Consider the following 26,998-nt stretch of genomic DNA (forward strand, 5'->3'; position numbering starts at 1 on the left):
TACATAAGTTACCTCTACACAAGATGAATATATAGATAAAACAAGCAATTATCATAGTATTGCAAGCAATCCATAAGTCCCCTACCGGTAAGAGCCCAAGCAACATTCTGAAGGGCCATTGGCCATTCACTTATGTTCCTATTTTAAGTAAATTTGTTGAAAAAATTCTTTAAAAGTGATCACAGGAAACAGTTTTTATGTACAGACAGACGGACTGAAGGACACTCTAAAGTTATTTTTTAAACATCCCTGTTATCAAAATATAAAATTTTTAAAATCCTATCATGATTGAAGAAGTTGGAGTAAAAATTACCAATTTCTCAAAAAAAAAATCTAAGTTCAAAAGGGGCATAATTCTGGAAATAGTCTTGCTAGAGTATTGAACACTCACAAATGTTGAGTGATAATAAGAAACATTTATATGAAGTTTGAAGTAGATACATTCAGAAAAAGAAGTTATTAAAAAAAAAACAATGTTTTTTCATGAAAATATTAAGTTCAAGGGAGGTAATTCTGATAAATTTTGTGCTAGAGTTGTAAACCTTGTCACATATGATGTGGTTGATTACAAGCAACTTATATTTAAAGTTTGAAGAAAATACCTTAAGAAATAAAGAACTTATAGTGAAAAAACTTAAAAACTAGAATCAGAAATCTTGAAATTCAGTCTATTTGTTGCCATAGCAACCAGAATTTTCAACATAGGAAGATGAGAAAAGGATGTGCATAATTTCCATACTGCCATATACCCATATGTCAAGTTTCATAAACATATTTTCAGTACTTTTTGTGTTATCACTGGATCCAGGTTATGTGTAAAATTTGCCATATTTTCAGTCTATTTGTTGCCATAGCAACCAGAATTTTCAACATAGGAAGAAAAGAAAAAGACGTGCATAATCTCCATACTGCCATCTATCCATATATCAAGTTTCATAAAAATATTTTCAGTACTTTTTGCGTTATTGCGGGATCCAGGTTATGTGTAAAATTTGCCATATTTTCAGTCTATTTGTTGCCATAGCAACCAGAATTTTCAACATAGGAAGAAAAGAAAAAGACGTGCATAATCTCCATACTGCCATCTATCCATATATCAAGTTTCATTAAAATATTTTCAGTACTTTTTGTGTTATCGCGGGATCCAGTTTTGTGGACGGACGGACTGACGGACGGACAGACGGACGGACTGACGGACGGACAGACAGACGGACGGAGGGTAAACCTAAAGTCCCCTCCGGTAAACCGGTAGGGGACTAATAATTATATACTTCAATAGAGATACATAATAAATTTATCATCAATTAATAAAGAAACATAAGTGCATAACAATTACATTTGTTCTTAAATTTAATTGTTTCTCTTTAATTGTGTATTTATTTTTTCCAACTAAGGGTAATATATAATAATGAACCTCTCAGATCTGAGGCTTGATATGAGATACCTTGAAAATAATGAGAGTTAAATGAAAAAATACCTAAATGCATTTTTAATGCCAAAGTGTGGCAATGGAGTTGCATGTGTTTTTTTTAAGCTTTTTTTTTGCAATAAAAAAAGAAACAGTTGAGCTCTTGAGGGGCTTATGATGGTTTCATTTTGTTTAACTATAAGTGTTTATTTTGCTAACTGCTACTTTTAATTACAATGAGTACACATGTTGACCAATCTCAATGCTAAGTAATTAAATTCATTTGTTCTTGCTGTTCAACATTGTGTTAATGCCATATTTTAAATTGTCTTTTTTTTTTCATTATGTCTTAAAACCAGAAAACTGTCTTATATTAAAAAGATTATTTATGACTACTTAGGAAAAAATATTTAAGTTAAATGTATTAAGTGAAGTATATGTAAATGCAGAAATAAAATGGAAATTTCCTAAGTCCAAAACTTTCTCAAAAATGACTAAGTGTTTTCCAGAGTAAAACTCCTTGAAAATTGTCTAAGTGTTAACTTTCCAGAGTTTCCAGAACTGTTTCATGGTTATTTCTTTGATGAAAAAGTCAAGTTCCAGAGTTCTCCATGAAAATTGTTCCAGAGTACTCTGTAAATACTGTGGAAAAAAGCTTGTTTCCATGAAAATTCATGGAAATTCATGGAAAATCAGTTATTTTCCAGAGTTTTTCCAGAAAGACTGTGGAAAATCTACAGACGGGTTGTCTGAAGGTACATTAGGCTTGAAGCTTTGATATTCGGTATATGATATCATCTATAGGTACTCTACCAAAGTTGTTCAAATTTTGCCTCTAGTGTCAAAATCAGCCCCACCCCAGGGGTCATAGGTTTTCCTTAAAGATGTAAAGTGAACTTTGATATCAGCTGGCCTAGAATTTGACAAAGTGTCTTACTTTGTTGTCCTTTGATGTACAGTCATGGAATTTAGGCCATGTGAAATTACCTTCACCACCAAATTCGCTAAAATCAACTATCAACTGCATTAATAGATTCCTTCTCTGATTTTTGTGTCTCCTTGAAAAGGCTACATATAGGGGTTATTATCCCCTGCCGATGGAATCGGGAGGGGGATATAGTTTTGGTGTTGTCTGTCTGTCCGTCCATCCGTCCGTATGAATTTCGTTTCCAGAGTAGTTCTCTGCAACTACTGGCTGGAATTCAACGAAACTTTATGGGAATCATCAATATCAAGAGGAGATGGGCATCTGACCGTCCGTTCGTCCATACGTCCGTCTGTTTGTCCGAATTTCGTTTCCGGAGTAGTTCTCTGCAACTTCTGGCAGGAATTCAACGAAACTTTATGGGAATCATCAATATCAAGAGGAGATGCGCATATCGTAGGCTTGTTCCGGTCAGACACTTTAACTCAGAGTTATTGCCCTTGATTAGTTTATGATGTAGTATGCATATAGAGTAAAAATCGTTTCCGCGCTACTTCTCTGCAACTACTGGCTGGAATTCAACGAAACTTTATGGGAATCATCAATACCAAGAGGAGATGCGCATATCATCGGCTTGTTCCGGTCAGACACTTTAACTCAGAGTTATGGCCCTTGATTAGTTATGCAGTATGCATATGGAGTAAAAATCGTTTCCGCGCTATTTCTCTGCAACTACTGGCTGGAATTCAACGAAACTTTATGGGAACCTTCAATACGAAGAGGTGATGCGCATGTCGTCGGCTTGTTTGGGTCAGACACTTTAACTCAGAGTTATGGCTCTTGATTAGTTATGCAATATGCATATGGAGTAAAAATCATTTCCGCACTACTTCTCTGCAACTACTGGCTGGAATTCAACGAAACTTTATGGGAATCATCAATATCAAGAGGAGATGCGCATATCGTAGGCTTGTTCCAGTCAGACCCTTTAACTCAGAGTTATGACCCTTGATTAGTTATGTAGTATGCATATAGAGTAAAAATCGTTTCCGCACTACTTCTCTGCAACTACTGACTGGAATTCAACAAAACTTTATGGGAACCTTCAATACCAAGAGGAGATGGGCATATCATCGGCTTGTTCCGGTCAGACACTTTAACTCAGAGTTATGGCCCTTGATTAGTTATGCAGTATCCATATAGAAAAATATTTGTTTCCTCGCTACTTCTCTGCTACCACCGGCTCAAATTCAATGAAACTTTATGGGATACTAAGAGGAGATGTGCATATAGTCGCCTTGTTCCAGTTAGATACTTATAACTCAGATTTATGGCCCTTGATTAGTTATGTAGTATGCATACATCTCATTGGCATTTCCAGATTTAACTATTTAACACAAAGTTATGGCTCTGTTATTTCCCTGAATATTTATCAAGTTCAAAGAATATTACTGTTTATGCCATGATTAATATATAAATAAAGCCTTATGTCTTCAGTTGTTGTGTTAATAATAACCAGTACTCGGCGGGGGATATAAATTCAACGAATTTGCTTGTTTTTGTCTGCGGCGGTGGTATCAGCGTCTTCGGTGTCGGCGTCCCCTTAAGCTTGTCCGGAGCATAACTCAGTCACTATAAGTCGGATTGACTTCAAACTTGGTATGCATGCTTCTTTCAATGACCAGAAGTGCAGTGCACAAGGACTGGTACTCTGCACCTCTTAATTTTTTAGTTATTGCCCTTTGTAAAATTTCATACTTTAATTTTGTCCGGGCCATTTCTCTTCAACTATAAAAGTTATGGACTTGAAATTTCATAGGATGATAGATCTCATTAAGAAGAAGTGCAGTGCACAAGAACCAGTACTCTGCACTTCCTAATTTTTGAGTTATTGCCCTTTGTTAATTTTCATCCTTTATTTTTGTCTGGGCCATTTCTCCAAATGTATAAAAGCTATGGACTTGAAACTTCATAGGATGATAGATATTATTAAGAAGAAGTGCAGTGCACAAGAACCGGTACTCTGCATTTCTTATTTTTTGAGTTATTGCCCTTTGTTAATTTTCATACTTTATTTTTGTCCACGTCTTTTCCCTCAAGTATGAAGGCTATGGACATGAAACTTCATAGGATGATAGATCTTATTAAGGAAAAGTGCAGTGTTCAAGAACCGGTACTCTGCATTTCTTATTTTTGAGTTATTACCCTTAAATAATTTTTATGCTCCCCGAAAAAATTTCGGGGGAGCATATAGTCGCCGCCTTGTCCGTCCGTCCGTCCGGCCGTCCGTCCGTCTTTCCGTCCGTCCGTCCGTCCGTCCGTCCGTCCGTCCCCTTTTCTTGTCCGGGACATAACTTTGAAACAACAAGAGGTATCAACATGAAACTTTGTAGGTAGATAGATCTCATTAAGTAGGTGTGCAGTGCACAAGAACCGTAACTCTGCCTTGCCTAATTTTTGAATTATTCCCCTTTGTTTATTTTTACACTTTGAACTTTGTCCGGGACATAACTCTAAAAGTATAAGAGGTATCAACATGAAACTTTGTAGGTAGATAGATCTCATTGAGTAGAAGTGCAGTGCACAAGAACCGTAACTCTGCCTTGCCTAATTTTTGAATTATTCCCCTTTGTTTATTTTACACTTTGAACTTTGTCCGGGACATAACTCTAAAAGTATAAGAGGTATCAACATGAAACTTTGTAGGTAGATAGATCTCATTGAGTAGAAGTGCAGTGCACAAGAACCGTAACTCTGCCTTGCCTAATTTTTGAATTACCCCCCTTTGTTTTTTTACACTTTGAAATTTGTTCCGGGACATAACTCTAAAAGTATAAGAGGTATTAACATGAAACTTTGTAGGTAGATAGATCTCATTGAGTAGAAAGTGCAGTGCACAAGAACCGTAACTCTGCCTTGCCTAATTTTTTTAATTATCCCCCTTTGTTTATTTTACACTTTGAACTTTGTCCGGGACATAACTCTAAAAGTATAAGAGGTATCAACATGAAACTTTGTAGGTAGATAGATCTCATTGAGTAGGTGTGCAGTGCACAAGAACCGTAACTCTGCCTTGCCTAATTTTTGAATTATCCCCCTTTGTTTATTTTTACACTTTGAAATTTGTCCGGGACATAACTCTAAAAGTATAAGAGGTATCAACATGAAACTTTGTAGGTAGATAGATCTCATTGAGTAGGTGTGCAGTACACAAGAACCGTAACTCTGCCTTGTCTAATTTTTGAATTATCCCCTTTGTTTATTTTACACTTTGAACTTTGTCCAGGACATAACTCTAAAAGTATAAGAGGTATCAACATGAAACTTTGTAGGTAGATAGATCTCATTGAGTAGGTGTGCAGTGAACAAGAACCTTAACTCTGCCTTGCCTAATTTTTGAATTATCCCCCTTTGTTTATTTTTTACACTTTGAACTTTGTCTGGGACATATTTCTTAATGTATAAGAGATATCAACATGAAACTTTGTAGGTAGATAGATCTCATTGAGTAAGTTTGCAGTGCACAAGAACTGTAACACTGTCTTGCCTACTTTTGGAGTTATTGCCCTTTGTTCATTTTGACACTTTGAACTTTGTCTGGGACATTACTCTAAAATTATAAGAGATATTAACATGAAACTTTGTAGATAGATAGGTCTCATTGGGTGGAAGTGCAGTGCTTAAGAATCATTACTCTGCCTTGCCTTATTTTGAAGTAATTGCCCTTTGTTTATTTTTACTTTTTGACTTTTGTCCTGGACATTACTTTAAAACTATTAGAGATATCAACATGAAACTTTGTAGGTAGCTAGATGTAATTGGATAGAACTGCAACGCTTCAAGAACCTAAACAAAGCCTGGTCTAATTTTGGAGTTATTGCCCTTTGTTCATTTTTTTTATACTTTCCTGTGTCCAGAACCTTCTCGGGGAGCATCACCCGGTTCAACCGGTTCTTGTCATACTTTATTTTTGTCCAGGCCATTTCTCATAAATTATAAAAGATATGGACTTGAAACTTTATAGAATGATAGATATTATTGATAAGAAGTGCAGCGCACAAAAACTGCTGCTCTGCACTTCTTATATTTTGAGTTATTGCCCTTTGTTTATTTTCACATTATATTTTTGTCCTGGCCATTTCTTCTAAACTATATTGTTCACAAGGCGACACATCTGACTCGCGGAGTTTTAGTTTATTTGAATAACAATAGATTTAACCACTAATTTGATAATAACAATTAAATAGGTCAGTGATCTATGTATTATGGCAATCTTCAATTGTAAAGAAATAAAAAAAATTGTGTTCCTACATTACTATTTAGTGTTGTATAAATACGATGGCATAGCATTTTTATACGCCCGTTTGAAAAACGGGACGTATTATGGGAACGCCCCTGGCGGGCGGGCGGCGTCCAATTTTGTCCGGAGCATATATCCTACATGTATGGAGGGATTTTAATGAAACTTCATAGAAATGTTCACCACTATGAGTAGCAGTGTCGCGCACATGAACCAGGTCTCTAGGTCAAAGGTCAAGGTCACACTTAGAGGTCATTGAAAAATGCTTGTCCGGAGCAAAACTTCCACATGTATAGAGGGATTTCAATATTACTTGGCACAAATGTTCACCATTGTGAGGCGGAGTGTCGCGTGCAAGATTCAGGTCCTTGCGGCCAAGGTCAAGGTCACACATAGAGGTCAAAGTTCAGATAAAAATATGAAGATGTGTATATGGACCATTTAGTCATCATTTATTGAGGGATTGTAACACAAATGGTCATTATCAAGACTATGGCTGTGATACATATAATTTAGGTCAATATATACAAGGTCAAGGTCACTAAAGATGATGAAATATCCAGATTTTGTAAATAGAATTTAATCAAAGGGCGACAACAAAGTTATTACTTTGTTCATAAATGACTTACACAATTACTCCCCTTGATCTACTTTCACTTTCAATTCTAAAAATAGAATTTAATCAAAGGGCATAAAATAATCCTCTTTCTTGGACTTGAGTATGTTCTAAAGAATGTAACATTTATTTACACATGTTTCATTCATTGGTCAAGATTCTTAACTGTGATAACTATGGTGTTCTGTAGACTTGGTATTTGTTCATAAAGATCATACAGTAATTACCTTATCAAATGTAAATACTTTCCCATAGAAATTTAATTATATTTTAATTTTCAAGTAAATATCAGTTCAGCTCATTCAAAGATTAAGAATTGTAATGAAATGTATTTCCCTAGAATAAAATCTTAAATCAGAATTTTTTAGTTATTAAATTACAATTACATGTACTTTTTATCTTCCCTACTGATTTGTTTTAAGGTTCATTTAACAACACAGTGCCAAGGATAAAAACTTGCTTGTTAGATAACACTTATCCATAATGCCCCCATCTCCATCTAAAGCTTTCGTAAACGGGCGTATTTTGTGACTATGGCACCCTTGTTCACAAATACAATCTTGTTTGACTTAGAATTTTCGTTTAACCCATTACTTCATATACACGCCTTTTAACGCCTTTTTCACCCCCCCCCCTTTTTGTTGTCTCAAATGATGAAAAAATGCCTTATTTAGGCCCCAAACACTTGTTTTTGTTTGAGAAATGTTGTTAAAAAAAGTGACCTCTTTTTCGGCGCGGCCCCCCAACCAAAAGATACATCAGGGGGTTGCCAGAAGGGGGATGTGCCCCCTTCTGTTTGGGGGTTTGAAGGGGGCGGAGTCCCCCTCATCGCCAAGAAAAAATTTTGGACTTGTGAGAGGCTGTAAATGACCCCAGATTGATCATAAGGTAACGTGTAACCAACGCTGAAAAGCATTTGACTCTATCTCAATCCATTGAGAAAGTGCAGCACTTTGAAATCAATTTTGATGGAAAAAATCAACGCAAAATAGTGATTTTTGGCAATTTTGAGATGTCCCCTCGTTGCCATGGTAACAGAAAATTTAAGCCTGAGCATGTTGTTGCAAGTGCAATGGTCCAGTCAACATTTGTGCCAAGTTTGATTAGTGTTGAAGCAGTTTTTATAGTATTATAGCAATTTGAACTTGTAACGGGAGACTTTTCAATGAAAACAGCCATTTTTCACAAAATGCTCATGAAGTAATGGGTTAATGAAAAAAATAAAAAAATCTACAAAACAACAATTTTTCTTCAAATTTATTTGACAGACCATGTTTAAACATGAAAAAACGCGATTAAGGGTAATTTCAAGTATTTTCATCATTTTCAGTTAACCCATTACTTCATATACACGCCTTTTAACGCCTTTTTCACCCCCCCCCCCCTTTTTGTTGTCTCAAATGATGAAAAAATGCCTTATTTAGGCCCCAAACACTTGTTTTTGTTTGAGAAATGTTGTTAAAAAAAGTGACCTCTTTTTCGGCGCGGCCCCCCAACCAAAAGATACATCAGGGGGTTGCCAGAAGGGGGATGCGCCAAGAAAAATTTTGGACTTGTGAGAGGCTGTAAATGACCCCAGATTGATCATAAGGTAACGTGTAACCAACGCTGAAAAGCATTTGACTCTATCTCAATCCATTGAGAAAGTGCAGCACTTTGAAATCAATTTTGATGGAAAAAATCAACGCAAAATAGTGATTTTTGGCAATTTTGAGATGTCCCCTCGTTGCCATGGTAACAGAAAATTTAAGCCTGAGCATGTTGTTGCAAGTGCAATGGTCCAGTCAACATTTGTGCCAAGTTTGATTAGTGTTGAAGCAGTTTTTATAGTATTATAGCAATTTGAACTTGTAACGGGAGACTTTTCAATGAAAACAGCCATTTTTCACAAAATGCTCATGAAGTAATGGGTTAATGAAAAAAATAAAAAAATCTACAAAACAACAATTTTTCTTCAAATTTATTTGACAGACCATGTTTAAACATGAAAAAACGCGATTAAGGGTAATTTCAAGTATTTTCATCATTTTCAGTTAACCCATTACTTCATATACACGCCTTTTAACGCCTTTTTTCACCCCCCCCCCTTTTTTGTTGTCTCAAATGATGAAAAAATGCCTTATTTAGGCCCCAAACACTTGTTTTTGTTTGAGAAATGTTGTTAAAAAAAGTGACCTCTTTTTCGGCGCGGCCCCCCAACCAAAAGATACATCAGGGGGTTGCCAGAAGGGGGATGCGCCAAGAAAAATTTTGGACTTGTGAGAGGCAGTAAATGACCCCAGATTGATCATAAGGTAACGTGTAACCAACGCTGAAAAGCATTTGACTCTATCTCAATCCATTGAGAAAGTGCAGCACTTTGAAATCAATTTTGATGGAAAAAATCAACGCAAAATAGTGATTTTTGGCAATTTTGAGATGTCCCCTCGTTGCCATGGTAACAGAAAATTTAAGCCTGAGCATGTTGTTGCAAGTGCAATGGTCCAGTCAACATTTGTGCCAAGTTTGATTAGTGTTGAAGCAGTTTTTATAGTATTATAGCAATTTGAACTTGTAACGGGAGACTTTTCAATGAAAACAGCCATTTTTCACAAAATGCTCATGAAGTAATGGGTTAATGAAAAAAATAAAAAAATCTACAAAACAACAATTTTTCTTCAAATTTGTATGACAGACCATGTTTAAACATGATAAAACGCGATTAAGGGTAATTTCAAGTATTTTCATCATTTTCAGTTAACCCATTACTTCATATACACGCCTTTTAACGCCTTTTTCACCCCCCCCCCCTTTTTGTTGTCTCAAATGATGAAAAAAATGCCTTATTTAGGCCCCAAACACTTGTTTTTGTTTGAGAAATGTTGTTAAAAAAAGTGACCTCTTTTTCGGCGCGGCCCCCCAACCAAAAGATACATCAGGGGGTTGCCAGAAGGGGGATGTGCCCCCTTCTGTTTGGGGGTTTGAAGGGGGCGGAGTCCCCCTCATCGCCAAGAAAAAATTTTGGACTTGTTGAGAGGCTGTAAATGACCCCAGATTGGTCATAAGGTAACGTGTAACCAACGCTGAAAAGCATTTGACTCTATCTCAATCCATTGAGAAAGTGCAGCACTTTGAAATCAATTTTGATGGAAAAAATCAACGCAAAATAGTGATTTTTGGCAATTTTGAGATGTCCCCTCGTTGCCATGGTAACAGAAAATTTAAGCCTGAGCATGTTGTTGCAAGTGCAATGGTCCAGTCAACATTTGTGCCAAGTTTGATTAGTGTTGAAGCAGTTTTTATAGTATTATAGCAATTTGAACTTGTAACGGGAGACTTTTCAATGAAAACAGCCATTTTTCACAAAATGCTCATGAAGTAATGGGTTAAGTTTGCATACCACTTCAAACATTTTCAAAGTCCATTGACTTATGGCTTTGAAAATTTTTGCACACTTGTTTACCATTATGCCCCCAACCTGTAGACAGGTGGAGGTAACTTAATTTATCAAGCATTTTGACAGAATTATGCCCCTTGTTCAACTTGGAATTTACGTTAAAGTTTGCATACCACCTCATTGATTTTCAACGTCCATTGAGATATGGTTTTGAAACTTTCCAGACTTGTTCACCATCATGTCTGCAACCTGTAGACATGAGATAGTAACTCTATCAAGCATATTGACAAAATTATGCCCTTTTTTCAATTCAGAATATATGTTAAATGCTGCGTACCACCACAAAAAATCACCATCATTCCTTCATTCTGTAGACAGGAGGAGGTAACTCTATCAAGCATTTTGACAGATTTTTGCATTTTTTCGACTTAGAATTTACATTTATGTTTGCGTACCACCTCAAATATTTTCATATTCCATTGACATCTAACTTTGAGTTGAAACTTTATACCCTTGTTTGAGAAAATAATTAAGGTCACTCTCCAAGGTCTCTATTTGTCATTATCAAGGCTCTTTTACAACGAAGCACTTAGAATAATCGAGCATGCTGTCATTACAACAGCTCTTGTTTCTTAATGACTTGTCTTCATCCTTGGACATTTACAACCCTTCGGAGTGCCTCTTGTTTCAGCGTTTTTTTCCCTATATAAGTGGTACCGAATAAAGGACCCATTCACAATCATAAACGGACATTCACAATTTTCAGACTGGGTCTGGCGGAGCCGTTCACAATTCTGATGAAATTTCACAATTCTGATTAATTAAGCCTTTAATAACGAATTATTTCCTCTCTTGATGATAAAATTTTGCCTGTTGTGCTTTGTTTATCTTAAATGCGTTTAGCCAACCATGATTTCCGGTGCATTCGCCCTTTAAATTTTCGTACTGTTTAAATATGAAACTTCTAGGGACGAATCAATACTGAAACAAGCGTCTGGTAATTTCTGTAAACATCATTCAAAATGTCTCTTAACAGTATATTTCGTTAAAAAAATTATATGTTCTTACTGCTTTTAAATAAGAAATTAACAATCTTAATTAAAAAATTCACAATCTGTTAAGAAACAATGCTTTTTTCCACAATTTTTATGATACGGACTCATTCACAATTCAGGGAAAAAAATCGCTGTGTTTATTTGTGTGTTTGGATGTAAAAGTCAGAATTTTATATTTAGCTCACCTGTCACACAGTGAGAAGGTGTTCATCTGTCACAAAGTAATAAAGTGAGCTTTTGTGATGGATTTGTGTTAGGCATCCGTCTGTTTGTAAACTTTTACTTAAATTGACATCTCATTATAACCGGTAAGCCAATGTCATCCAAACTTATCACAGGGATGTTAATTAAGTGGTCACCTTTAAGAATTGTTTAAAGAATTTAATTCCATGCAGAACTTTGATTGCCCAAAGAAAAAACTTAAAACTTTTCTTTTAAAAAGCCCAAAGAGCTTAAGAGGGTTAAAATTGGCCCTGTCCCTGGGATGCATTCAGATTTGCCTAAAAGCTTAAAAATCTAATTTTAAAATAACCCAGACAGCTGGAGTTTAGATACTAAGCATAAAACATCTTCTACTAAGTGTCTACCAAGTTTGTTCAAAATCAAAGCCCTGGGGTCAAAATGGGGAGGGGGGTCGTTGTTTATCCCTATATGGTGTATAGTAAAAACTTAAAAGATCTTCTTTTAAAAAAGATATTTAACATCAAACATGTTCTAATAGGTGTCTACCAAGTTTGTTCAAATAAATGCCCTGGGTTGAAATTGACCTTTCCCCGGGGTCATTAATATTCCTTATATGTGTATAGTAATAACTTTAAAAAATTTCTTTTAAAAAAACCCAGAGCTAGAGTTTAGATACTAAGCATAAAACATCTTCTAGTGAGTGTCTACAATGTTTGTTCAAATAAAAGCCCTTGGGTAAAAATTGGCCCCGCCCTGTTTCAAATATGTCCGCCTCATATTAATAACAAGGGTACTTTGATACCCATGTACCAGAAAACGTAAAACATTTATTCAAGTGTTTTAATAATGAAGTCACAATTCTGCATGTCAGTATTCTGCCGCCTGTAATAACTTGTGTTTCATGGAAATCAGTTTATCACATATATACATGTAAAATGTTGAACTAGATAAGAACTCTACAATTTCGTCAAACATTGACAATTTATACAATATGTGTTATCTCTTGTTTCAGTGGCCTAATGGATCAAAATTTCAGATTCTTTGTTGTGCAGAATCTCCCATGACATTTTACAAGGAGAATTGTGTGATGATAGATCAATTTGTAGAAAAGCTTCCTCTTGTCTTGGTAAGATTTTTCAGATATCTTTATGATGGACAGCCTAATAAACTGTATATTAGAAGAAGTGGGGATATATTGCATTAAGTGACTAATTGCATCACATTTGTTGGTCGGTTGGTTGGTTGGTTCTTCTGTCAGTCAGTCTTAAGGCAAAACTGTGTCCAGTCAATAACTTAAGAACACCTTGCTTTATGAACTTTAAACTTGGTATGGAGATTAGTTATGACCTGTAGATGAAGCCAATTGTTTAATAGGCAAAAGGTCATGGTCACATTGAATGTCAAAATGGTTTACAAACAATATTTTAACTTAATTGACATCCAATGGCCCTCAATTTTCACAGCTGCATTAAGGTCTTGCATGGCCAGTAGATGATTCTTATTGCTTTTGGGGTCAAGGGATCATAGGTCAAGGTTATATTAAACTTGTATGTCAAAACAGTCTCCAACAAATGACTTGACAACTAATGGGCCCTTTGGTATAAAAATTGCCAGGTGCATTGGTCTGGCCTAGTCGATGATTCCTTAATAACCAGGTCAAAATTCAATGTGAAAATGACCTAATTAGCTGCGTGTAGGTGACATACATGCTTTACAAACATATCTTGAGATAATCTCAGTGAAAATATGTAGAGACAAATCGCATCATTCCTGAGATTCCTGACTTTGTTGAAGAACTGTAATTCAGTTAAACACAAGTTGAAAACTAAAACTCTTTTTCTAAGTAGAGGGAAAGAACTTTACAAATTATTATTATATACCAAACTTCTTAAGCACTTTTTTCATGCACATTGACACCTTCAAAAGTATTGAACAGTATAACCAAATAAATGATACAATATTTAAAAGGGAAAAAAACAAATTAAAACATTGCTCAAGTCACAATTTAAATCAAATGTAGTTAAATAGTTTTTAAAAAAAAACACATAAATAATAAAATACAGGTAAGAACCTAAAAAATAATCAGTCCAAATAAAACCTCTTAAATAAGTTGAGTTTTAAGTGCTCTCTTAAACACTGGTAGAGTTTCACAGCTTTTAAGTTTTCTAGGTAGGCACTCCACAGTTTAGGGCCTGCTGTTATAAACGCACGGTCACCAGAAGTCAGTCCTTCTACACGATACAACCAGTCTCAAACAATCATTCTGGGACCTAAGTTGTCTGGATGGGATATAAATGTCTAGCATGTTTTGTATGTAAGTAGGTGCCTGTCCATGAAGCGCAATAAATACATATTTAAGAAGTTTGTACTCGACTTTGATGTGCACAGGAAGCCAATGTAGTTCCTTTAAAACTGGGGTTATGTGGCAGTTACGCGGTGTCCTGGTAATAACACGAGCAGCTGTATTTTGAACATTTTGGAGCGTGTTGAGAACGTACTCTGGAGATCCATATAGCAACGAATTACAGTAATCTAATTTTGATGTCACTAACAAGTTTATCAAGGTTCTGGTTGAATCAACAGTCAAGTATTTCCGAATTTGACCTATTTGTCGTATTTTCATGAAGCATGAACGAGAAACTGAGTTCACTTGTTGTTCCATGTCTAAATGAGAGTCCAATACGGCGCCAAGGTTTCTAACTGTTGTTGATGGTTTTATTACAAAATCACCGACTCTTACAGTAAGATCTTCAACATCACTTCGTTTTGGTACAAAGACGATCACCTCTGTTTTGTCTGCATTGAGTTTAAGAAAGTTATTATTCATCCATAGTATGATGTCATTCAAGCATGTTCAATCCGTCGCAAGGTCTCATTGTGTGAAATGACTTCCTTTGGTTTAAATGTCATGTACAATTGCTAATCGTCAGTGTAGAAATGATGTTGAAGTTTATGCTTCCGACAGATCGTGCCCACAGGTTTGGTGTACATGATGTAATTCTTTGGACCAAGAACGGACCCTTGTGGCATAGAAAATGTCATACATACAATAACTCAGAGATATTGCCCTTGATTAATTATGCAGTATGCATATGGAGTAAAAATCGTTTCCGCGCCATTCTCTGCAACTACTGGCTGGAATTCAACGAAACTTTGTGGGAACCTTCAATACCAAGAGGAGATGTGCATATTGTCGGCTTGTTCCGGTCAGACACTTTAACTCAGAGTTATGGCCCTTGATTAGTTATGCAATATGCATATGGAGTAAAAATCGTTTCCGGAGTAGTTCTCTGCAACTACTGGCTGGAATTCAACGAAACTTTATGGGAATCATCAATATCAAGAGGAGATGCGCATATCGTCGGCTTGTCTGGTCAGACCCTTTAACTCAGAATTATGGCCCTTGATTAGTTATGCAGTATCCATATAGAAAAATATTTGTTTCCTCGCTACTTCTCTGCTTCTACTGGCTCGAATTCAATGAAACTTTATGGGATACTTAAAGAGGAGATGTGCATATAGTTGCCTTGTTCCCGGTCAGATACTTATAACTCAGATTTATGGCCCTTGATTAGTTATGTAGTATGCATACATCTCATTTGCATTTCCAGATTTTACTATTTAACACAAAATTATGGCTCTGTTATTGCCCTGAATATTTATCAAGTTCAAAGAATATTACTGTTTATGGCATGATTAATATATAAATAAAGCCTTATGTCTTCAGTTGTTGTGTTAATAATAACCAGTACTCGGCGGGGGATATAAATACAACGAATTTGCTTGTTGACTGGGAGTGCAGGATCAGATATTTCTACATTTACGTCTGTTACAATTTGCAATATAGTTTTAGGGGTGCCTTGTAAATAACCGCTTCTCCACCACCACGTCCTTGGCAAGGAACATGGGCAATTTTGCATCCACTAGGTACTAATTCGGCAATACACGCTGCATCACCAGGACCACCAAGCCACGTTTCTGTCACAGCGATGATGTCAAAATCATTGGAAATGATGTAAACTCTTATTTTCACTGATCTTGAATTGTGACAACATACTTTAATCTTAGTAAGAGGTGTTGATAAGGATTTTTGTATCGATATATCGGTAATGAATTATTGGCGATACAGCGATATATCGATTGCCAGGCTAAATTTCAGCTTTCAAGTCTTTTTAAATGTTTCCTAAGGACACTGACAAAGCAGTTATATTTAGGCAAATGCAAAAAAGATAAACTGTGAAAACTGAACAATTTGTTTCTTTTTAGCTCACCTGTCACAAAGTGACAGGGTGAGCTTTTGTGATTGCTATTGTCCAGCGTCCATCCGTAAACTTTTACTTTAAATGACAGCTCCTCATAACCCACTAAGCCAATTTCATCAAAACTTCACAGGAATGTTCCTTTGGTGGTCACCTTTTAAATTGTTCAAAGAATTTAATTCCATGCAGGACTCTGGTTGCCGTGGCAACCGAAAGAAAAAACTTTAAATATCTTCTTTTAAAAAAAAACAAAGAGCTAGAGCTTAGATATTTGGCATGAAACATCTTCTAGTGAGTGTCTACCAAGTTCGTACAAATGAAGGCCCTGGGGTCAAAATTGGCCCCGCCCAAGGGGGTCATTGATTTTCCCTATATGCATATAGTAAAAACGTAAAAAATCTTCTTTTAAAGAACCCAAAGAGCTAGAGCTAAGATATTTAGCATGAAACATGTTTTATGAGTGTTTACCAAGTTTGTTCAAATAAAAGCCCTGGGGTCAAAATTGGCCCAGCCCCAGGGGGTCATTGATTTTCCACATAAGCATATAGTAAAAACTTTAAAAAATCTTCTTTTAAAGAACTCAAAGAGCTAGAGCTAAGATATTTAGCATGAAACATGTTCTAATGGGTGTCTACCAAGTTTGTTCAAATAAAAGCCCTGGGGTCAAAATTGGCCCTGCCCCAGGGGGTCATTGATTTTCCTTATATGTGTATAGCAAAAACTTAAAATATCTTCTTTGAAAAAAAACCCTAATAGCTAGAGTTTAGATATTAAACATGAAACATTTTCTAGTAAGTGTCTACAAAGTTTGTTCAGATAAAAGCCCTTGGGTCAAAATTGGCCCACCCCGGGGGTCATTGATTTTCCTTATATGTGTATAGCAAAAACTTAAAAATCTTTGAAAGAACCCAAATAGCTAGAGTTTAGATATTAACCTTTTCCCTTATATAAGCGTGTTTCGACGGCTTTTTGCCCCCCCCCCCCCTTTTGAGGCCTCAAACAGTGAAAAAATGTCCTATTTAGGCCCCAAACACTGTTTTTCGTTTGGGAAATGTTGTTAAAAAAGTGACCACTTTTTCGGCGCTGTCCCCCATCCAAATATTACATCAGGGGGTTGCCAGAAGGGGGATGCGCCTGCTTCTGTTTGGGGGGTTTGAAGGGGGGCAGAGTCAGAGAAAATTTTGGACATGTGACAGGCTAAAAATGGCCTCAGGTCGATCTTAGGGTAACTAGTAACCGACGCTGAAAAGCCTTTTACTCTATCTCAATTCATTGAGAAGTTGCAGCATTTTGAAATCAGTTTTGATGGAAAAAAAAACAATGCAAAATAGTGATTTTTGGCAATTTGGAGACGTCCCCCGTTACCATGGTAACAGGAAATTTACCATTGAGCATGCTGTTACAGAGGCTATGGTGTAGTCAACATTTGTGCCAAGTTTCTTTAGTATTGAAGCATTTTTCATAGTTTCATAGCAGTTTGAACTTGTTACAGGAGGCTTTTCAATGTTAACGGCCATTTTTGGCAATATGCTCATGGGGTAAAAGGTTAAGCATGAAACATCTTCTAGTAAGTGTCTACAAAGTTTGTTCAAATTAAAACCCTGGGGTCAAAACTGGCCCCGCCCCAGGGGTTTCATTGTTTTTAAATATATGTGTACAGTAAAAACTTAAAAAATCTTCTTTTAAAAAAACCTTAGAGCTTAGATGTTTAGCATGAAACATGTTCTTATGAGTATCTACCAAGTTTGTTCAAATAAAAGCCCTTGGGTTAAAATTGGCCCCGCCGGGGGACTTTCAGGCCAACAAGTCAAATACTTTTTGCATGAACAAGTTGAAAATTGCAAATTTATAAGAAGTCAAGGGCAATAACTCTAACAGAACTGAAAAAAGTTGATTTATTCTAGTTCAACCACTCAAGGAACAAATAACACAACATAATGAAACGGTTTTTACTAAATCAAGGGCAATAACTCTACAAATACTGGATAAACCCACAAGCGAAATCCAAGTTGCACAACCACATATGCTGATCAACATTCCTATTAAGTAATAAAACTAGATTAAATACATTTTGAGGTATGCATGACACAAATTGAAAATTGCAAATTTTCACTCGGTCAAGGGCAATAACTCTGACAAAACATTATAATTCACAAGCTTAACCCCTGGTGCAAAACTTCACATGCTGATCAACATTCCTGTAAAGTTTCATGACCCTATGTTAAATACTTTTTGAGCTACATGTGACACAAGTTGAAAATTGTAAATTTTTACTAAGTCAAGGGCAATAACTGTAAAAATACTAATATCCACACGAAAATACCCAGGTGCTCAACTTCACATGCTGATAAACATTCCTGTAAGGTTTTATGACTCTAGGTCAAATAATTTTTGAACTACGTTTGACACAAAAGAGAATGGACGGACAGGCAAGGGTAAATCTAAATGCCCCCCCCCCCCCCTTAAAGTGGGGGCACAGAAATCAGTATATTCAAAACACATAAAATATTAACATATTTTTAGAATAGGAAAATTCTACTACATGATCTTATAATTGTGACTTCTTGCTTTCCTTTATTTCAGAATAATGAGGTCAATCACAACAATTTGGCTTTTTATCCATCAATCTCCGGAAGATTATCAGTGGGATATTCTGAATGACAAAGATGTTAAAGTTCTTCAATAGTTGGATATTATGATTTCACACCTGATACCTAGCTGTATGGGGACAGAGGTGGATTAAATTTGTGACTAACAGCAGCAGAAAAATCCCCCAACCATCATTACTTGCCAATACATTGAATAACGTTCTGGTTCCTGGCTTAATGGAAACATTATAGAAAATTTTTGCATCGCACAGATATCTGGTATCTGTTTTGTACAATTAGAATTTGAATCTCAAAGAACAATTACACCAAGACCACTGTCAAATATTTCAGTATTTCTTTGAATAAACTTTTATGTTAAAAAGATCATTGACATAATTTCATTTAATTAGATATACAGTACATATATAAATCTGTTTCTGCAATTTAAGAATGATATTTAATATATAACAAGAATTGTTAAATAATTTTTAGCTTGACTATTCGCAGAGCTAATGCAGTTACCCATTTGTTGGTGTTGGCATCCATGTGGTTAAGTTTTTTCTTGTAAGCTGGTATCTCCATAACTTCTGAAGGGAATGGATTGAAACTTCAAACACATGTTTTCTGTGATTGTCTAACATAATTGGCACAAGTCCCATAACTCTGATTTGCTTTTTTGCATTATAATGCCCCTTTTTCGACTTAGAAATTCTTGGTTAAGATTTTGCTTGTAAGCTGGTATCTCCATAACTACTGAAGGGAATGGATTGAAACTTCACACAACACTTGTTCTCTGTGATTATCTAACATGATTGGCACAAGTCCCATAACTCTGATTTTTTTTCATAATTATGCCCTATTTTCGGCTTAGAAATTCTAGGTAAAGTTTTTGCTTGTAAGCTGGTATCTCCATAACTACTGAAGGATTTGTGACTTTTTATACCCCCAAAAACGAAGTTTGGGGGGGTATATAGGAGTCACCCGGTGGTCGGTCGGTCGGGCGGTCGGTCGGTCGGTCCAGACGTCCGTTGCATTTTCCTTGTCCGGACCATAACTTGAAGACTAATGGTTGGAATTCAATATAACTACATACAATGGTCAAGCACATTGAGAGGAAGTGCAGTGCACAATAACCATAACTCTATCTTGACTAATTACAGAGTTATTGCCCTTTGTTACTTTTCCTTGTCCGGGGCATAACTTGAAAACTACTGGTTGGAATTCAAAACAACTTCATACAATTGTCAAACACAATAAGGGGAAGTGCAGTGCACAAGAACCATAACTCTATCTAAAGTAATTACAGAGTTATTGTCCTTTGTTACTTTTCCATTGCTTTCTTTTGTCCGGACCATAACTTGAAGACTAATGGTTGGAATTCAATATAACTACATACAATGGTCAAGCACATTGAGAGGAAGTGCAGTGCACAAGAACCATAACTCTATCTTGACTAATTACAGAGTTATTGCCCTTTGTTACTTTTCCTTGTCCAGGGCATAACTTGAAAATTACTGGTTGGAATTCAAAACAACTTCATACAATTGTCAAACACAGTAAAGGGAAGTGCAGTGCATAAGAACCATAACTCTATCTAAAGTATTTACAGAGTTATTGCCCTTTGTTACTTTTCCATTGCTTTCTTTTGTCCGGAGTATAACTTGAAGACTAATTGTTGGAATTCATTATAACTTCATACAATGGTCAAGCACATTGAGAGGAAGTGCAGTGCACAAGAACCATAACTCCATCTTGACTAATTACAGAGTTACTGCCCTTTGTTACTTTTCCATTGCTTTTTTTTGTCCGGAGCATAACTTGAAGACTAATGGTTGGAATTCAATATAACTTCATACAATGGTCAAGCACATTGAGAGGAAGTGCAGTACACAAGAACCATAACTCCATCTTGACAAATTACAGAGTTATTGCCCTTTGTTACTTTTCCTTGTCCAGAGGATAACTTGAAAACTACTGTTTGGAATTCAATACAACTTCATACAGTTGTCAAGGACATTAAAAGGAAGTGCAGTGCATAAGAGCCATAACTCCATTTTGACAAAATACAGAGTTACTGCCCTTTGATACTTTTCCTTGTCTGGAGCATAACTTAAAACGTACTGGTTGAAATTCAAAACAACTTCATACAGTGGTCAAGCACAAAAAGAGGAAGTGCAGTGCACAAGAACTATAACTCCATCTTCAGTATTTATAGAGTTATTGCCCTTTGTTCCTTTTCTTTGTCTTTCTGGACTTAATTATTACAGAGTAATTCAATAAAACTTCATCAATGGCCAACCACATTGAAAGGAAATGCAATATACAAGAACCACAACTATCTTTAATTGCCCACAACCATAACTCTATATTTCAATTCTTTTACAAGATATTCTGTTACTAGTAACATCCTCATTTCCGAAGCAGTCTTGTGGGGGTATTAATCACATTTAGTGATAGTTCTAGTTTTTTTTTAACAATTTTATTCATTCATAATAATAAAGCTGTGATAAACTCTATAAAACATCTTAATAACAAGCCTTTGACCTTTTCGGACAATTTTATGTATTCATATAGGTAAGCATTATTATATTCAATGAAACACCCTTGTGACAAATTTTTCAAATAGTTTAGTGTTTCTGTCCTCCGACAGTTCTTAGTAATGTTGATTAAGGCCTATTACGCTTTAGAAATTCTATCATAAAAATGTTTCTTTCAAATTTCTTCAAAATAAAATTCATATTGCTGTTTCACCTAATTTATTTTATTTTCCAAAACATTTTATTTTAGTTTTTGTGTTACAGTTTCCAAAAATAAACCCTTTTGCCATATACATAATTTCTCTAATGCTGATTTTGTTATGTTGGCAACAATGCTATAATTAAAGTGAATTGATATTAGTATGGAAGTCAAAATACTACTTTGTTTACAATTTGCCACCTTAATTACACATTACTGCAGGTTCAGTGCTAATTTTTAGCTCACCTGTCACAAAGTGACAGGGTGAGCTTTTGTGATCGCTTTTCGTCCTGCGTCCATCCGTCCGTAAACTTTTACTTTAAATGACATCTCCTCATAAACCACTAAGCCAATTTCATCCAAACTTCACAGGAATGTTCCTTTGGTGGTCACCTTTAAAAATTGTTCAAAGAATTTAATTCCATGCAGAACTCGAAAGAAACCGAAAGAAAAAACTTAAAAAATCTTCTTTTAAAGAACCCATGGAGCTAGAGCTAAGATATTTAGCATGAAACATTATCTAGTAAGTGTCTACCAAGTTTGTTCAAATAAAAGCCCTGTTGTCAAAATTGGCCCCGCCCAAGGGGGTCATGCATATAGAAAAAAATTAAAAAATCTTCTTTTAAATAACCCATAGAGCTAGAGCTAAGATATTTAGCATGAAACATCTTCTAATAAGTGTCTACCAAGTTTGTTCAAATAAAAGCCCTGGGGTCAAAATTGGCCGGGCCCCAGGGGGTCATTGATTTGCCCTATATGCATATAGTAAAAACTTTAGAAAATCTTCTTTTAAAGAACCCAAAGAGATAGAGCTAAGATATTTAGCATGAAACATGTTCTAATGGGTGTCTACAAAGTTTGTTCAAATAAAAGCCCTGGGGTCAAAATTGGCCCTGCCCCGGGGGTCATTAATTTTCCCTATATGCATATAGTAAAAACTTAAAAAATCTTACTTTAAAGAACCCATAGAGCTAGAGCTAAGATATATAGCATGAAACATCTTCTAATAAGTGTCTACCAAGTTTGTTCAAATAAAAGCCCTGGGGTCAAAATTGCCCCCGCCCCAGGGGGTCATTGATTTTCCCAATATGCATATAGTAAATACTTGAAAAATCTTCTTTTAAAGAATCTATAGAGCTAGAGCTAAGATATTAAGCATGAAACATCTTCTAATAAGTGTCTACCAAGTTTGTTCAAATAAAAGCCCTGGGGTCAAAATTGGCCCCGCCCCAGGGGACATTGATTTTCCTTATATGTGTATAGCAAAAACTTAAAAATCTTCTTTTAAAGAACCCGAATAGCTAGAGTTTAGATATTAAGCATGAAACATTTTCTAGTAAGTGTCTACAAAGATTAAATAGATAATTAAATAAAAGCCCTTGGGTCAAAACTGCCCCTGCATCAGGTGTGCCATTGTTTTTAACTATATGTGTAAAGAAAAAATTTGACCAGCTAGACCTTAGATGTTTAGCATGAAACATCTTCTAATGAGTGTCTACCAAGTTTGTTCAAATAAAAGCCCTGGGGTTTAAACTGGCCCTGCTCCGGGGGCCTATATACAGGTGAGCGACTTCAGGGCCATCATGGCCCTCTTGTTTATTTTGGCGATATACGAAAATTATGTATATGAAGATACATTATAATTCATTATGATTTTGACAGGTTATATTGCCCAGTATTTAGAGCTTTAAGTATAAAACCCAAGTCACCAAATGATGGTTATATAACAACATTTCATGCACGGCCATATAACATTTCATAAGTCTTTATAACCAAATTTTGATATTGCTCTCCTGCAGCCTTTGTTTTGAAACAGTAAATGGTAATTTGCATTTGCAGTTATGAAGATTTGTTACGGCATTTTGAATATATAACCCAAGCTGCTAGGTGGGGATTATAATATTGCTTAAATCCGTTTATATATATTTAACCTATAAAGAATCTTATATATGCATTTATAATAGAGCAAAATTCCTTCATTAGAGAAAAATAAAGAATTCATAAATTGACAAGAGAGGTGTATAAAGTATTTATAAACGTCATGATTATCCAATGAAAAGTGTAGTTTCAAGTTTGCAGTATTATTTAATTAAACTGCATATTTGTGTTACCATTGATTTATTTTTAGCTAGCATATGATTTATCTTATTTGTAAATAATCATTGTTCAGAGTGATGTCACTTTAAAGCTGCATGCCTCTTAGATAAGAACTACTAAAGAATATTGTATATTTTGGAGATAAATTGATAACAATGTTGGCAAGCTTGAGTATTTTAATAACAATACAGAGTGCACTTCTGAACAATAGCATTCGCAATATCAAATTGCACATTTTTTTCTAAACTGTACATAATATTTATAATGTATAGATATGATACAAATCATCTGAGCATGCTTTCAAACAGCATGCCTCCGGATTCTTTGAAATTTTTGAAAATGTATTCAAAAGTAAAATATTGTGAATTGAACTGACACATTGCAAACAATGCTTACAATTTCATATAATCCACGTAAATTACCAAAAAGAAGTGAAAATATTTTGCAATTTTGTAAGTAACGAAGGAGAAGTATAGGGATGTATTCTGTATTTAAATTTCTTCCTTTCCTTTATTTCAGAATAATGATAATCTTACAAAACATGTAAATTATTAATTGAATCTTAAATCTTTTTTTTTTCTTAAAATACTAGTACATTTTTCTCAAGTTTGATTTTATTGAACTATTTTAGCACATCTGGAGGCATGCAGCTTTAAAGAGCTGAATGGATTTTTTATTGGAATTTGTGTATATAGATATGCTTATTGTATAAATTTCTCTTAATATCTGTATAGAATGTAATTATTATAAGAGGAAATTTTTGCATTTGAGTGAAATATTTAATATATTTTCACAAAATATGATAAGTGGTTTGAATTCAATACGCAATTTATTATAGCCATAACTGTCTTGAAAAGACAAAAGCATAACGAGATAATTTCTGATGATGAAATGAATAGCTGAAGACAGTCTTTGCAAAAGAGAAACATCTTAGAAAGTTGTTACTTTCATATTTATTTTTCATATTTGTTTTTTTCACAAATAGTACTGGAAATTATTAAAGCGACAGCCTCCAGTTTATATGAATTAACCCCTTAAAAATGGCCCACGTTTTTATCTGGAGCGTAATACATATTTACTTAATGTTTTTGAACTATAAGTTGTATTTTATTTAATTTTTGAAACTTCATTGGTTGATAAAATTCATTGAGAAAGAGCGCAGTGCACAAAAATGATATTTCTTCCATCATAATTTTTAATTATTTCCCTTTTTGTTTTGAAAGTGTCCGTAATTTTCATTAAAAGTTTGTCTTCTTTGTATAACACAAAATGTATTTGAGATGTAGACTGGAAACTTCTAGAGTATTTTTGTTCTATATGAATTTAGATGTCCTGGAAATTTCAGTGATGATATTTGTTTTGAAAATGTCCTTTGTTGTCATTTATAGTTTGACTTCTGTATTTGAGGTATAGACTTGAAACTAAAATCAATTGGTGATTTCTGTTTTGAAAGTGTTCTTTAATTCTTTCATTTATAATTTGTTTTCTTTGTTTACTGCAAAATGAATTTGAGATATAAAATGGTAAAAAGGAGAAGTTTAGTGGGCAAGAATGAAAATTTATCATTTGTATTTTTTGGAATTATTGCACTTTGAAATTTGTCATGCTTTAACATTTTGTTATAATTTTCATGTTTTATTGTTGTACTGTTTATTTTTTGCATTATTTTCATCTGGAACTTAATTCATCAAAGCTTTAAAGTCTAAGTTACTAATTTGAAACGATTGAATGATTATGCAGTTGACAAGAATGTCAACTCTCTATTTTATTAGCATATAGTCGTCAGATTGTCCGTCCGTACGTACCGAATTTGTGTCCGGTCCATAACTTTGTTTTTTGAAGTCGGATTTTAAAACTATTTCACAGAAATGATCACCATATTGAGACGACGTGTAGCGCGCAACATTTGGCTCGCTACCTTGCAGGTCAAGGGCACAGCATGACCTTGCAGCAAAATCGTGTCCGGTCCATAATTTCATTATTTGAGACCGGATTGTAAAAATATTTCACAGAAATGATCACCATATTAAGACGACGTGTCGCCCGCAACATTTGGGTCGCTACCTTGAAGGTCAAGGTCACGGCATGACCTTGCAGCAAAATCATGTCCGGTCCATAACTTCATTATTTGAAGTCGGATTGTAAAAATATTTCACAGAAATGATCACCATATTGAGACGACGTGTCGCACCCCACATTTGGGTCGCTACCTTGAAGGTCAAGGTCACGGCTTGACCTTGCAGCAAAATCGTCTCCGGCCCATAACTTCGTTATTTGAAATCTGATTTTAAAAATATTTCACAGAAATGATCACCATATTGAGACGATGTGTCGTGTGCAACATTTGGGTAGCTTCCTTGAAGGTCAAGGTCACAGCATGACCTTGCAGCAAAATCGTCTCCGGCCCATAACTTTGTTACTTGAAGTAGGATTTTAAAACCATTTCACAGAAATGATCACCATATTGAGGCGACGTGTCGCGCGCAACATTTGGGTCACTTCCTAGAAGGTCAAGGTCACAGCATGACCTTGCAGCAAAATCGTGTCCGGCCCATAACTTCGTTATTTGAAGTTTGATTTTAAAAATATTTCACAGAAATGATCATCATATTGAGATAACGTGTCGTGCACAACATTTGGCTCGCTTCCTTGAAGGTCAAGGTCACAGCATGACCTTGCAGCAAAATTGTGTCCGGCCCATAACTTCATTATTTGAAGTCGGATTTTAAAAATATTTCACAGATATGATCACCATATTAATACGACGTGTCACGCGCAACATTTGGGTCGCTACCTTCAAGGTCACGGCATAACCTTGCAGCAAAATCGTGTCCGGCCCATAACTTTGTTACTTGAAGTCGGATTTAACAACAATTTCACAGAGATGATCACCATATTAAATCGACGTGTTGCATAAAACATTTGGGTCGCTACCTTGAAGGTCAAGGTCACGGCATAACCTTACAGCAAAATCGTGTCCGGCCAATAACTTCATTATTTGAAGTCGGATTTTAAAAATATTTCACAGATATGATCACCATATTAATACGACGTGTCACGCGCAACATTTGGGTCGCTACCTTCAAGGTCACGGCATAACCTTGCAGCAAAATCGTGTCTGGCCCATAACTTTGTTACTTGAAGTCGGATTTAACAACAATTTCACAGAGATGATCACCATATTAAATTGACGTGTCGCATAAAACATTTGGGTCGCTACCTTGAAGGTCAAGGTCACGGCATAACCTTGCAGCAAAATCGTGTCCGGCCCATAACTTTGTTACTTGAAGTCGGATTTAACAACTATTTCACAGAGATGATCACCATATTAAATCGACATGTAGCATGCAGCATTTGGGTTACTCACTAGTAACCTTGAAGCAAAATCATGTCCGGTCCATAACTTCGTTATTTGAAGTTGGATTTTACAACTATTTCACAAAGATGATCACCAT

At 35.4% G+C, this 26,998-nt stretch overlaps 1 long non-coding RNA gene across 1 annotated transcript in view; it reads left to right on the forward strand.

The window, feature by feature from the left end:
* The window catches only part of LOC132724404 (uncharacterized), a 32,210-nt gene extending 24,601 nt beyond the window's left edge, over positions 1–7,609 (forward strand). Inside the window, exon 2 of the long non-coding RNA XR_009624900.1 lies at positions 6,866–7,609. This is a non-coding gene — a long non-coding RNA (uncharacterized LOC132724404). The remainder of the gene's footprint in view (positions 1–6,865) is intronic.
* The last annotated feature ends 19,389 nt before the right edge of the window (positions 7,610–26,998 follow it).

This window comes from Ruditapes philippinarum, unplaced genomic scaffold (genome assembly GCF_026571515.1).
Source record: "Ruditapes philippinarum isolate M1 unplaced genomic scaffold, ASM2657151v2 ctg1049_1_1_1_1, whole genome shotgun sequence".
NCBI classification, from domain to species: Eukaryota; Metazoa; Mollusca; class Bivalvia; order Venerida; family Veneridae; genus Ruditapes; species Ruditapes philippinarum.